The sequence below is a fragment of the Lathyrus oleraceus genome, chromosome 4, assembly GCF_024323335.1.
Source record: "Lathyrus oleraceus cultivar Zhongwan6 chromosome 4, CAAS_Psat_ZW6_1.0, whole genome shotgun sequence".
NCBI lineage: Eukaryota > Viridiplantae > Streptophyta > Magnoliopsida > Fabales > Fabaceae > Lathyrus > Lathyrus oleraceus.
This window is the reverse complement of record NC_066582.1, coordinates 346746394-346759880: the sequence shown is the minus strand read 5'-3', so window position 1 is coordinate 346759880 and position 13487 is coordinate 346746394. Positions and strand designations below refer to the sequence as shown.

Below are 13487 nucleotides of genomic sequence, written 5' to 3'. Positions count from 1 at the left end.
CTGACTGTCTCTCAGCAAAAATTAATGAATCTTGACCAAGCATTAATTCCTACCGTTAATTCTTAAGCACGGGATGGACTATTTAAAGGATGTAATAGCCCTCTTCTTCTCACAAGAAAAACACTCCATTCCCTCAGAATCATGGGGTATGTTAAGGTTTGGGCAAGCTGCGCCTGGATCTGGTTTTGTGAGGGGTGCCTTTACAAATGTTTAGCTAAAAAGGGGGAGAGAAATATAGTCCTGGGATTGAAAATGTACCAGAAGCAAGCCAACTGTGGGAGTGGTAGCAAACAGAAGTTGGCGTCAGGCACAAAATCCACCAACTGGGTTTACCACTTGTGTCTTGTGATCTGAGTTAAGAAGACAGTTGTGCCTTGTGATCTGAGTTACATTGTCTATGTACTCAGCATTACATATTCTTCAGGAAGCTCTCCGATTGAGGGGAAGGGTTCTGGTACAACTGAGTCTTGTTCCTCTTCTTCCCCATGTACACCAACTTTGGTGTTTGTGGTGGTGGAGCCAATGACAGAGATGAAGAGCATCCCCAAATTGGGATGTTTTGTCCAGTGTATTGATTATTTGTTTTAGCTAAAGTTTGCCAAAGGGGGAGATTGTTAATTCCTTAGGATTGGCATTAATTTTGTAAAACAAATAATGTAATCATCTCTGTTGTTTTAATATGTTGGGTTGAAGAAATTCAACATCTGGACCAACATGTCATGTACGATGTCACGACATCAGGTCTGTGACATCGCACATGTGTAGAAAACTGAATTAATTAGTTCAGTATATATTATGGGATCAGCAAGGATATCTGGTGAATATCCTAACTCCCTTGTGGAGGTCTTGAAGACTCAATCAGAATATATATAGGCTCTAAATATGGAGATATATATGGAGAGAGTTTAGGAACTTGAAGACCTTGTTTGTAGCAGAAATTTTCTGCTGAAGTTGTAACAGCAAAGAACAAGTCTGCTGCGACTTCTGAAGGCCCAAATCCAGTTGGGTGATTAGGTTATAAATTGCTGATTGTAATCTAGTTTTTGTAAGCCTCTTAGAATGAAAATTTAGGGGTGTGTGTGAGGTAAACCTCCCAGTCTGTGGGAAGGTTACCATGTGTTTCTCAGTGGTAAAAGCTGAGAGTATTTGTAACTCAAAGCCTGTAGGCAAGTGTGATTTTGTTCTTGAATGAAGCTGTGAAGGAAGTTCAAGGTGTGGTAACATTACATTGTGTTTGTAGTGATAGGAATGGAAACTGGAGGTTTCTATTTAGGAGTTCCTAGGTATAGATTGCATTGGGTAGGGATTAAGTGAAGAGTTGTAAACGGGGGAGTTTAACTCTGAATTAATACTGCTAATAGTGGATCTTCTTCCTGGCTTGGTAGCCCCCAGATGTAGGTCATGTTGGACTGAACTGGGTTAACAATTTCCTGTGTTTGTTTTCCTTCTGCATGTGTTTTTGTTAATGTCATATCTCAGCTGGTATTCCAGTCAGCTTATCAAGATGATAACAGACCTGGTATAAAGCCTTCTGTTGGAATGTCAATCAGAATGTTGTAACATTCATCAGTGACAGTGTATACTAAACAATAAGCAGGATAGGTTCAGTTCAGTATTTATTTAAGTCTGCTCTCTTCCAGGATAACAGACTTGACCAAAGGATCATTGTGAAACTGTCAAACTGGATGTCTAGACAGTTGTTCATGTATGTTGATACTGAATTAGAGACTGGTTGGTCTTCTACAGTACAGCAAATTTAGCACAGTCTGGTTTGTTTAGGAACATAACAGAATCAACATGCTGTATAGGTTCTGACTGTCAAACTGAATGTTGTGACATTCATTCCTGACAGCATGTGCTAAAGTGTAGGATGATTAGTTTTTCTGTTACAGGATTTTTCTCAGGCTATTCTTCAGGAAGTCAACAACTTAGAGAAAATCCAGGAAACCAACTACTAACCTACAATTAATGAACCTAACAAATAGCCTAGTTGTTAGCAATCTAATAAGTGGTAATTAGATTAACGTGTTCATTCAGGAAATACATGTAAAAGACAAACACACTGGAACAATGTAATAGATGATGTCCAAAATCAACAGTAAGACATCATGCTGATAACTGAGTAAGAAAACAACAGAAGTGAGTGCTAGGATAGATCTCTGTTGAGTCTTTCTTCCTGATGCACAGAACCAGGTGTTCATCCATTCTAGGGTGACATAGAATGAGATGTCGTGACATCTGTGAACGTGTGCATATTAGTACAGGGGTTAATAATTGTCTTGCTGTATTAATTACAAGGTTGGATCAGATGTCATGACTTGGAGTAGAACATCTGAATTCTGTCTACACCAGAATTTCAGTGCTAAAGTCTATGAATAGAGGTGAATACGATGAGCGTTGGGTCATACGTCCCATACCCAAAGATACTCAGAATGGGGGTAGGAATACTCCAGTCTCACTCATTCTCTATTGCTTAAGGCTCATGTCACACTCTTCTAACTTTGATTTAACAAGAGTTGAAGTTTCCACCTTTGATATGCTTGAATAACCCGCTGCTTAGTATGACTGAGGATGCCTTGATCGAAGATCTTGAGTTGAGGCCTTGAGCTCTACATTTTGGAAGAAAAGTCTTATTAAGTGACCAAAGGTCTTTTGGTCACTCAATTTAGACTGTGGGATTATACAAATTCAAAGGATATAATTAATCAAAATTGTTTTTGATCAATTTAATCATGGGTTTTATTTTGTTTTTAGGGAACTAAGTTTGGATCTAATCAAAGTTAGTAATTGTTAGAAACTACCCTAAGGGATCATACATTGATTTATTAAAATTGATTGACAATTCAAAGTTAGAGGTCCTAAGGGAGCATGTACATAAATGGGTAAAATGCCTAAAATTCCTCTAAGGGCAAAACGGTCATTAATGAGAATATTGAATTACAAGCACCGATTAAATTCTAACTAAAATCCAACTATGCCTACAATGTAATCTAATTCTACAATTATTCTAAATGTTAGGAGTTAATCAAAATCGACCGAACTCAAAAATCAAGTAAATTCTAAAGGTCAATTAAACCCTAATCCTAATGTCAATTAACTTCTAAAAATTCAACTAAATCCTAATGGTTAATTCTAATCACGGCAGGGTTAACCAATTGAGAGTTAATTCAAGAACTAAGTCTAATTACAAAATTAATTACAACCTAGATTCTAACTAAACACTTAGTTAAATCTAATTAACTAATTAAAGAAAACAAAAGGATTAATCCTAATTCTAAGAGGTTAAACTAACCAGCAACAAGATTAAACAAAAAGTGGAATTAAACAACTTATTAATCATGGATTAAGAGAAGGATTATGAACTTGGGCCTGGAAATGAAAACGCATGGGGGTGTATATAGAGAGTTTGGGCTTCAAGCCCAAACCTCACATGGATACTCGGTCCCAACCAACCCTGAATGAATCTCTACGTACGAGAGCTTAAACCAAAACGCCAGTTAGAGGAAAATGGCTTTAAAATGATCCACAATTGCATTGCGCTGATTTGCTTCTTCAACGTGATTCCCTTGTTCATCCAGACCATCGCGAAGACAAACTCATCTCTTCTTGCAATCATCTTCAACGCTCCCGTTTCATGGCGACAACAAGATTCACCAGGTTCGAATTCAAGTGCGGCGAATTTCCAAAAGGTTGACTGGTATGACGTTTCCCTTCCTCCTCCCTTATGGACGCTTCTTTATTTTCTACGAGATCGTCTTCTTCGCGGCGATGTGCGTAGTTGCTGCATCGCGAATCGATGTGTGGTTCACCGATTCCTCATCTTCTTCGGGTGCTCTTCGCTCACGTTTCAAGCTTCGGCATCAACATCTCAACAACGTCGTGTTTGACCGAAGCCATATACAATATCAAGTCAAAATCCGTATCGACGAAGAACAAATGAATTTAATCTCCGAAATTAATATCTAAATCGATTCATTGTCGTGAGTGTGCAGAATCGAAAAGAAGACGGAATGAAGTGAACAACGCAGTGGATCGCAACGAGTCATGGATAGAATTTGAAAATCAATCAGCGTCATCATCATGATTCCATCGATTCTGAGTTTCAGGAGTGGCGTCGCAACGTATCAAGTTTCGACGTGCGTGGCGTTCTTCAGATTCGCCATTGGTTCACAACAGGATGAAATTGCAGATTGCAGCAGAGAAACTCACTGAGACAGGTATCGAATTCTTCTTCTCTTCACGTTTGCGTTTCTTCTTCTCCTTCTGTTTGTGTGTCTTCTTCTTCCTTCTTCGTGTGTGATGTGGATGATTGGGATTCCGTTGTTTTTACTGTGATGTTCTTCTCTTGGACTTCTGTTTGCAGGCCGGTTGGAGAGCATTCATGTGGATCAACTGTTTTCTTCTTTCCGCAGAATAATGATGCCAGGAGTTCAAGGTTGACGGCAGGGTGAAGACGATGTTGCAGAGTGAAGAATTGAGCGTTACCGTGGTATTCGATTACAGGGAGAAGCAGAAGGTTTGTGTGAGATGAGGTACGATTGGGGAAGAAGGTGAAACAGAAGGTGAAGATGAAGCAAGAAGATGAAGGTTGAAGCTTTTTGCAAATGTGGTTCTGCAAATCCTCTGAATGAAGAGTGGTGAATTTCAGGGTGGAAGAATGGTGAAACCCAGATGAAGAAGGGTGAATTCTCAATGGGAGAAGGATCCAAATCCACAGTGGAAGAAGGTGAGATCTATTTATAGATTGTTATAAGCACTAGGGTTGTGAATGTTGGTTAGAAAAAGTTGTTAGGAGTTGGCGCTTCTGTTAGAAAGCTAGTTAGTTGTTAGATTTGTGAAAAAGTTTGTTAGAGAGATATTAATCAAAATTGAGTTCCTTTTGTTAAATGATTTTTGTTGTTAAAAATGAAAATCTGGTTCAGTTAGGGTAGTTACCTATATTTAATAGTTAGTTAAAACTTGTTATTGCCTTGTTAGCAAACTGTTTTAATTAATTTATGGATTCTATTAGTTAGTTATTGACGGAGTTGGTTGTCATAAGCAGTTAGCTTCCAGACATATCACATTGTCGGCGTTCTCCACACCACTGATATAACCCTGCCGTTATTTTCCACCACTGAACGTCATTTTCCACTCGATCTTGCCGCGCAGCATGCCTTGGCAGCATGGGTAATTGAGGAAGATTAGCTCGTGACAGGTTGGGTTCAAGAGTCCTTTTTTCTCAATATTTGTTTATTTTGAAATCGGTTGGTATCGTGATGGTTCAGGAACATTGTGAATTCACTTATTATTGACATGGTTCTTGGTGTGAAGCAACTTAGTTAGGATTGGTTCTAATATTAGGCAAACATGTGAACTAAAGCTTAGATTACCAATTGGACTTCTTTCTCTTTAAAGTGCAGAATTTTAACTAAGTTGTGATTACTTTGTTCTATTTTGGTAATGTGAGTGAATGACTTGTATGCTGTAACGGTTTGAAATGGCCTATACTTTATGTTAGAATTCTGATTTGGCATGTACACTTCTGACTTGGTTCAATTTACATTTTTGCAGCGCACGTACACCTTTGGCTGGTTTTGCGGGTACATGGATGTAGGCTCATGGGTTCGTGTTTCAATTCCAGCATGAAGCATGGCCTAAGGTGAGCTAGAGTTCTGCCGTTTTGATAACTAGGAATCCATGACATGCCGTATGTTATACCGTATTGCCTTGGTGATCTGCTTGTTTGTATACCCGCTTCTACTGCCATGCTGGTGTTCTTAGGCCTTTGCCGCCTCATTTCGAAGGAGAAAGAGCTTGGCATATGTGTGGTATGGTAGCTGGGGCATAATTGACTAAGTACTGCTATGTGAATGTTAGCTTAGGTGAATTTCTGTTATGAATGCAATGTTATTTGTTATGTTATGAAACAAATGTAATATGCGATGAACTCGAAGTTGTCATGGATTTATGCCTTATTGAAATGCTTTTAATAGCTTAAATACTTTATGGAACAGGGGGCAAAGCGGGATTTTGGTTAGCTCATGCAGCTAAACCCTTGAAGCGTCCTAGGTTGATTGTTCAAGGATGTAGATTGCGAGAAAGTTCGATAGGAAATGAAAGTGGGACACCTTCACCCCCCTTCTCTATATGAACCGTGTGGGTGTTGAAAAGAAAAAATGGAGTGCATGTTTATATTCATATTTCAATTTATTCCATTGTATGAATGACGTGTATCATGCTTATGTAATAAAACAAACTCAAATGTGACTTGAATTCCAATTTGTGACCCACAGTTCAAACTCTTAAATTTGTGCTATTTCAAATAACGTGGTTCATGGGCTTGAGAACAAGTAAAAAGCCCTTTAGATTCCAAATAAAGTTTGTTTTAGTTGAAATCTTTAGGACAGGGTAAAGGATAAGAGCCATTGAAAATTTATGATTGGAATGATGATAACAGGTCCGAAAGCAGGTGTAAATGACATTGGAATTGACAGTAAAATGGAGGATTATGTGGATTGACAATCAAAGGTTGGTTTGTGTACTGTGGTAATTTGAAATGGCACAATTTGGAATTTACTTGGGAATTAATGGATGTACTGTTTATGGTGGTAGGTTAGAGATGTAATTTGATTTTTGGAGGAACATGGCCTATTTTCTGAAACTCAGATGAACCATCGACCAATTAGAATTTACCAAATCCAATTGAAACCAAAATCAACTTGAATCACTTTGAATACAAATTTGATTTGATCTGAATCCCAAGTCAAATGGAATTATCAATATTAAATTGACTACGAAATCAATTTGAGTTATTGGTGAAATAATTGTTGAGGCTCGCGTTAGATGCCATGTTTAGGTATGAAATCAAACCCCAATCTGAATACGTATCACAAACCAAATGGACCAATATGTATGGATGCATCTAGAATACATGTTTTTATTAATCACAAACATCGAATCAAAGTATCAAAGCACAAGTGCAATCACAACCTGACGACTAAAGACTTATGAATTTTGAGGAAACATGAAGCCATGGGTTATTAGTGTACTAATGAGGAAATGTGGAAGCAATAAGGCCTTGGATTAAGTGGCTATCAGGCAAGAAAACATACCCTAAGCCCCAACCTGAAGGCGAACAAGGATGGCTTTATGCAAGCCAAAATGGTTAGACCAAAATCATGATGCAAAGCAATAATCAAAAGGCTTGGGCCTAGAATTGATCACTATTAGCAATCCCTCAGTGTCATATACCTATTCAAGGTTTCCAAACCCTCACACAAAGGTTTGTTGAATCCAAGATTAAGGATCGGGGTCTAGATACATATGTGACTATCATTGTACCGTCCGAGAGTCGAGGTCATGAAGGACCCAGACACTAGGGTTTCTCCATATGATGAACAGTACCACGGTCTTCAGGCCAAAACCCTGATTTTCGTTAACCACGATCTTAGTGAGTGTTGATTATGCGTGAATGATGCACACGAATGAGTGAGTCTCAGGTTATAAGTCAGGTGAAAAGTGAAAAAGGGAGGGCAAATTTTGGGGTACTACAATGTCAATGGCATGATGCGGGAACGGGGTTAGCCTGGAGAATTTTTCTTCGAGTCCTAGGACTCTGGCTATGGAGGTTATTAAACCTCCAAAAATAATTGGGCATCGCTTCGCATTGACAATGACCTGCATGTGAGATAACATAAACGGGACGGTATTCACCTTTTGTGACAAAAATGTGGCGAACAAATAAAAGATTTATTTTTCGCTCACCTTGTTAGAATTTGCTCGGCCAAAAATGGTGCACGCCAATATTTGGCGGAAATATCGAATAGTCGGGTTATGAATTAAAGTGGCTTTGTTTCCCTCAAAACTATGAGTTACTGCACCAGTTATTACCCTCCAAAATGGTTGAAAGGCGCGTTGCTAACCCTCAGTATTTGGGACCTCACTTACTACACCATCCCCATGGGGGAAATGTAGCAGGCCCGCTAGTTGGGAAAATGTAAGGGCGTATTCGACGTTAAATAAACGAAACTGGATAGTCCCATTGGAACAGTTTGTGTTGGGTGTGGGACTAAAGATTAATGAGCTTAGGAATTCTAATGTTAGTTGAGCATAGACAGGGTCCTTGAGAGATAGAAAATAATTCAAATTTAAAATATCTAGCATATAGTTAAAACTATCTTGAATTCCTAAGGCATATAAACAGTGTTCATCGGCATACCTTGTTGATTCGATCTTTCTGGCGCTTAGAGACGTGTACATCTCCTCTTGTAATTCGTTTGGCTCGTCGTTTCTGAAAATTATTCTGTATTCCCTCATCTGTGCCATAATGGATTTCACACTCCTTGTGTAATATAGTGAGAATAGAGCAAGAGAGGAGAGAAATATATAAATGAGAGTTGTGGTTTGTTGAGGTAATGTTGGTGGTTTATATAGAGGTGAAGGTGGTTGGAAAATTAATTGGTAAATAAATAGCATTTACCATATTCAATGCCTTGGTCCAGGAGTTTTGAAAATGGTTGAATGACATTAAGGCATTGTCTGCATGCAAGGAACATTACAATAAAGGTGATTTGAATGGTCCAAAATACACAGCCTACACGTGCAGGCTTGTGTAGTGGCCTGCACCACTTTTGGTGTTGGTGGCGGGCGCCACTATGGGCCCTGTGGCGGGCGCCACAACCCTCACATGGGCGCCACAACTATGTGTGGCAGGCGCCACATGCAGTGTAGTTTCCCATGTGTGTGCTTTTATTTTGCTTTGACCATGGAATTTTAATTTACCAATAATATAATGTATGGGAACAATAAACATGATATAGTGGAATGGAATTTAATCGCAACATTGACGAATAAAAGAATCGAGTATACGGGAAAAGATGAAATAATTTGTCTACTGGAATAAAAGGAAATGAAGTAATTAAATAAACTCCAATGTGTAAAAGTAAATAACAATAAAGTTCCGACAAGAAAAAAGAATAAAATAAAAGTCAGTAAATCGGTAACACTATAATAAATCAGCCATTACGGTGTCTGCTGGTAGGAGGAGCGAACGAGTAGAAGTGTTGGTAAATGTGATCCAGGTTCTCTGTGACTACATCCATAAAGCCGTGGAATTCCACACGGATGGTGTGTAGCGGGAAATTCATGATCATCAAGCTATTGATAAGCTAGAGATCAATTAACAAGAGTCGCCACCGCGTTTTTTTTGTTTCCAAGGGAAAAGGGAAAAAGTACAAACAAAACCCAAAAAGTAAGAAGTTTTCAAATAAAAACTAATAAAAGTCAGAGATCACAGGTAAGGGGGTTGGTTACACAGAGGGAAGGTGTTAGCACCCAAAGTGTCATAGGTACTCCTAAGGAGCCCTTTTTGTGTGCATATGTATTTTGTATAAAGTGATATTTACAAACAAATAGAATGGGGGGATGAGAAAAGAATTCATTAATTATATTTTTGTGTTTGACAAGACCTTCGTTCTTGTTCCTACGTACCAACATAAAAATGAGGGATCAAAACCTCGTAGTTCGTGCTACAAATTTTAAAATGAGTGTGTTGGTTTTAACAAAATTTAGATTTGAAAGGCACTAAGGCCTAAAAATGGTTTGAATGAGTTAGTTATTTTTGGCTTTTTTGAAAGTTTAAGTCGAGTATAGTTAAGTTTATTTACAAATTTAATTTAAGAAAAGAAGTTTGAAAATGCAATGGCGTAAGGCCAAAGTTTCTATCTTTTTGCAAAAGTGGTCAAAGTTTAGAACAAAAGTAGTTCACACAAAGAAGATTTTGAAAATGGAGGGAGAGATTTTGAAATTAAAGAAATGGGGAGAAGATTAAGAGACTACCCTATGTACAAAAATTAAAAGTTTAGAGTTGAAAAGATCTGACCAAATGGGTAGCAATCCAATAGACAAGTATGTCAATAGAAACCCAGAATTCCCTTGGACTTTCAGAATCAAACAACATACAAATGCACAATTATATTATCTTTAAGAGCAAGACATCAAACAAAGATGGCCTCATCCAAGCCTATCCACTTCATGATCTTCTTCAAAATAGCCCATGTAGCAGATGAATTTCACAAGTCACAAGTTCAAAATAACAGCTACACAATGATCATGTTGCAGATGAATCTTAGAGAAATCTTCAAAAGATGTATTAGATGAATTTAAAATTGCAAGCACTTGGTTCTTCAACAAGTTGGCATTGGCCAAGTCCATTAGCTTAAGGAGATTGCCTCGATTCTAAGTCCATTTGTCCAAGATTAAGCCAACAGTCCACTCAAAAGTTTTTTTGGGGTTTTTGTGGTTATTTTGTACATTAATGATCAAAGACCACACAAACAAGCAAAGTATACACAAATAAAATATATCACACAATATGGTCCAAATGGACAAAGGGAAAGTTGCATTAACATAAACAATTAGAATGATATGAACAATGGCAAATGAAATAGAGTGCTAAAAGTAAATTGCATTAAAGTAAAAGCTTGAAATTAAAATTTAATAGTTAGTAAGTTAGAAGTTAGTCTTGTTTTGCTTTTCATTTCAAGATATTCTTTGGAGAACACTCAACCCACTTATCACAAGCATGGATCCTTGAACCAAAACATCTTCCAAAGGAAGGAAAGAAGGCCAAGTTTCCACACAATACCATGAAAGAGGGGAGACTTACAATCTCACTAACTAGAATGCTTATGCCTTTTATGTCACAAATTTAGCGCTATGTTAAGCAATCGTAATTGGACTTATGTAGAAGTCACAATTATTTGAGGTCGGGCAATAGACTTTTGGTGTTAATGCATGTTGGAGACATAGTATTATGAACTATGCTCATTAAACATACCACACACACAAAATATGCAAAAGGTGTGGTCTAATATCATCCATACTCGTGTCAATTTTTCAATCAACTAGCATTAGGACTTTGAGATGTCATAGGCCAAATGGAAATGCATGGATGAAGAAGAGGAATGAGATGAAGAGGGAAGGGGATGAATGGAATCACAAATTGGTCAAAGGAGGACTTTTATTAAATTAATATCATTCATTCATTTTGGGAGATGGAATGTATATTCCATCAATCCCCTAAATCCAATGATATTAACTTGACAAAGTCAAATCAACGTTGACCAAGGCCCAACAACAAATAGCAAATTCAAACAAGTCAATACAAATGGTCAACAAAATTTAATGGCATTTATTCAATTAAAAATAATAAAATGGTGCATTAAAATCAAATATGTTTTGTCCAATTCCTAAAATCTCATCAAAACACCAAAGAAATGGCCATGCGATTTATCATAGGTCAAACAAGGTCAAAGGACCTTGGAGAAAAAAATTCAGAATTTTTGGACATTTAAAAATATTTTTAAGCAATTAAAAACAAATGCAAAATCAATTAATTCATGAAAAATATTAATAATGATCCAAAACATAATTTTAATTCAGAATATGAAAGAGAAAAATATTTGATTTTTTTTTGTGAAAGTCTCATATTTTTTTGATCAATATTGAATTTAATATGAACTATTGAAGAAAATGCAAATAAAACAAAAATTCAGAAATTCTAAATTACGTGGACCATCAGATCTCGCTCATTAATTGAGGTGGCAGATTAGATGGTCCAAAGCGCGCGTTCGACATGGATGTTAGTCAACTGCGTTGTACACATGGTAATTAAAACAAATGATCAAGATTAAAACGTGATGGATGGATCCTATGGTTCAGAAGCAAGCCAAGTCAACGCCGGAGCCAGAGCTCCGATCATCTTCTCCAGTGAACCTCACCGGACTGGTCAACATGAACCATCACCAAAAATAAAAACAAGGACATGATCTTGAAGAAAAAATGGCACTGAGCTCGAATCTGACCTCCATTCATTCCAATTCCAAATATATTAAGAGATATGTGGATTTGAAATTTGAGGTACATGAACTGAGTTGCTTCGATTTGACCTCAAAGCAACTCAATCTTCTTGCCTACATTGGTAGGACTTCAGACAACCAAAGAATCAATGGAATTGAGCAAGAATTTAAGAGAATCGAAGAGTTTAAAATTTCTGAAAGTTACCTTCAATGGAGGTCTGAGCTCGATGGATCTTAATCTAGCTTTTGCTTGGACTCACTCCACTTGCTTGCAGGAGAAGGATTGAATGGTTTAGAAGCAATGGATTCCTGGAGAATTGAATTCCAAAACAGTGGAGATTCAAGCTCAAATTCAAGTAAATTTATCAGGGTTATCCTTTGAGAATTGAGGGTTTTCAATGAGGGATCAAAGCTGGCGTCCAAGCGTTGTGAATTCTGAGCAATTGAAGCTCTATTTATAGCTGAATTGGTTGTTAATTACACACTCTCTTTTACTTTCCAAATTTGGCAAATGGTGATGTAAGTGCGCATGGGCACACATAGGCCCATGAAATGATTGCTAGAGGTCCAAATTTGAAGATCAGATGCTTTGAAGTAAGCTTGGATTGCAAGGCAACTGAACATTGATGCTTGAAGTTTGATCCATGCCAAATGATATCATCCTGTTTAAGCCATGAGCAGCCTATGCATTTCTTATCCAAAATGAATGAATTTGAGCTCTTTGGAAAGGTGAGATCAAGACGAACAAGTTTGATGTTGAACACTTTTTCATTTGGATCTTGGAACTTGGAGAAATTTGAGGTGGAAGTTTGGAAAAATTTGACATATCAAAATTTTTCTAAGTGTCAAGCCATATATCTCAATATTCCACCTTGCTTAACTTTTTTTATGAGCTTCAAATGAGAAAAGTGTCTTTATAAAAGTTGTAGATCTCTCAAAGACATTCAAAATGGTCACCCATTTCATGTCATTTGAATTTGAAATGATAGAGTTATGCATTTTTGAAGTTTGGAAAAATCACTTGATCAATGGTATAGGTCAAAAGTGACCTATAATGTAGCCTCATATCACATGCTCAAAATAGTTGAATTAGCTCCTACTCCAAACATAAAAGTTGAATTAGACACATTGAATTTGATTGTGCAACTTGTAAATATTCCATCTCATAAAAATTGAGAAAGTTATAGCCTTGGGAAGTTGACTTTCAAATTAGGGTTTAGACAAAATGACCTATAATGTTTCAACATAGAAAATGATTTTCCAAGAAAAAATAGCTCTAGGTATCAACATGAAAGTTGTTTATAATGTCATTTAGAGTATGTTTTCTCTTGTAATAATTTTCATATGGTGAAAATTGTAGGATATAGGGTCTAGGGAGACCCAGTTTTAATTAGATGAATTCATCTGGCCAACCACCATCAACCAACTTGCTAACTTCCAATTCTCTTGACTTTCTTGGATAATGGGAGATAACATATGCATAAGATGATGAATTTTGAAGTGTACCTTGAGAAATTTGATCAATTGGTGAGATAGCTTGTTGGAGAAGTTACTCAAGATACCCAGTCAAACTAGGGTTTCCAAGGCAAATCACCCTCAAACTCTTGAAGCAAACTTGATGAATATAACATGTAGAGAACATTGGGA

The 13487-nt window shown here is 37.2% G+C and overlaps 1 long non-coding RNA gene across 3 annotated transcripts; it reads left to right on the top strand.

Annotated features, from left to right (window-relative positions):
• The first annotated feature begins 3473 nt into the window (after positions 1-3473).
• Positions 3474-6283, top strand: LOC127075410 (uncharacterized). Of its 3 annotated transcripts, none has more exons than XR_007786437.1 (5): positions 3474-4217; positions 4364-4726; positions 5045-5197; positions 5554-5810; positions 5997-6283. It is a non-coding gene; the product is annotated as an uncharacterized LOC127075410 (long non-coding RNA). The 3 variants fall into 3 exon arrangements; XR_007786435.1 differs by having other exon boundaries at positions 5554-5864; XR_007786436.1 differs by having other exon boundaries at positions 3476-4217; positions 5554-5641.
• Positions 6284-13487: the final 7204 nt, after the last annotated feature.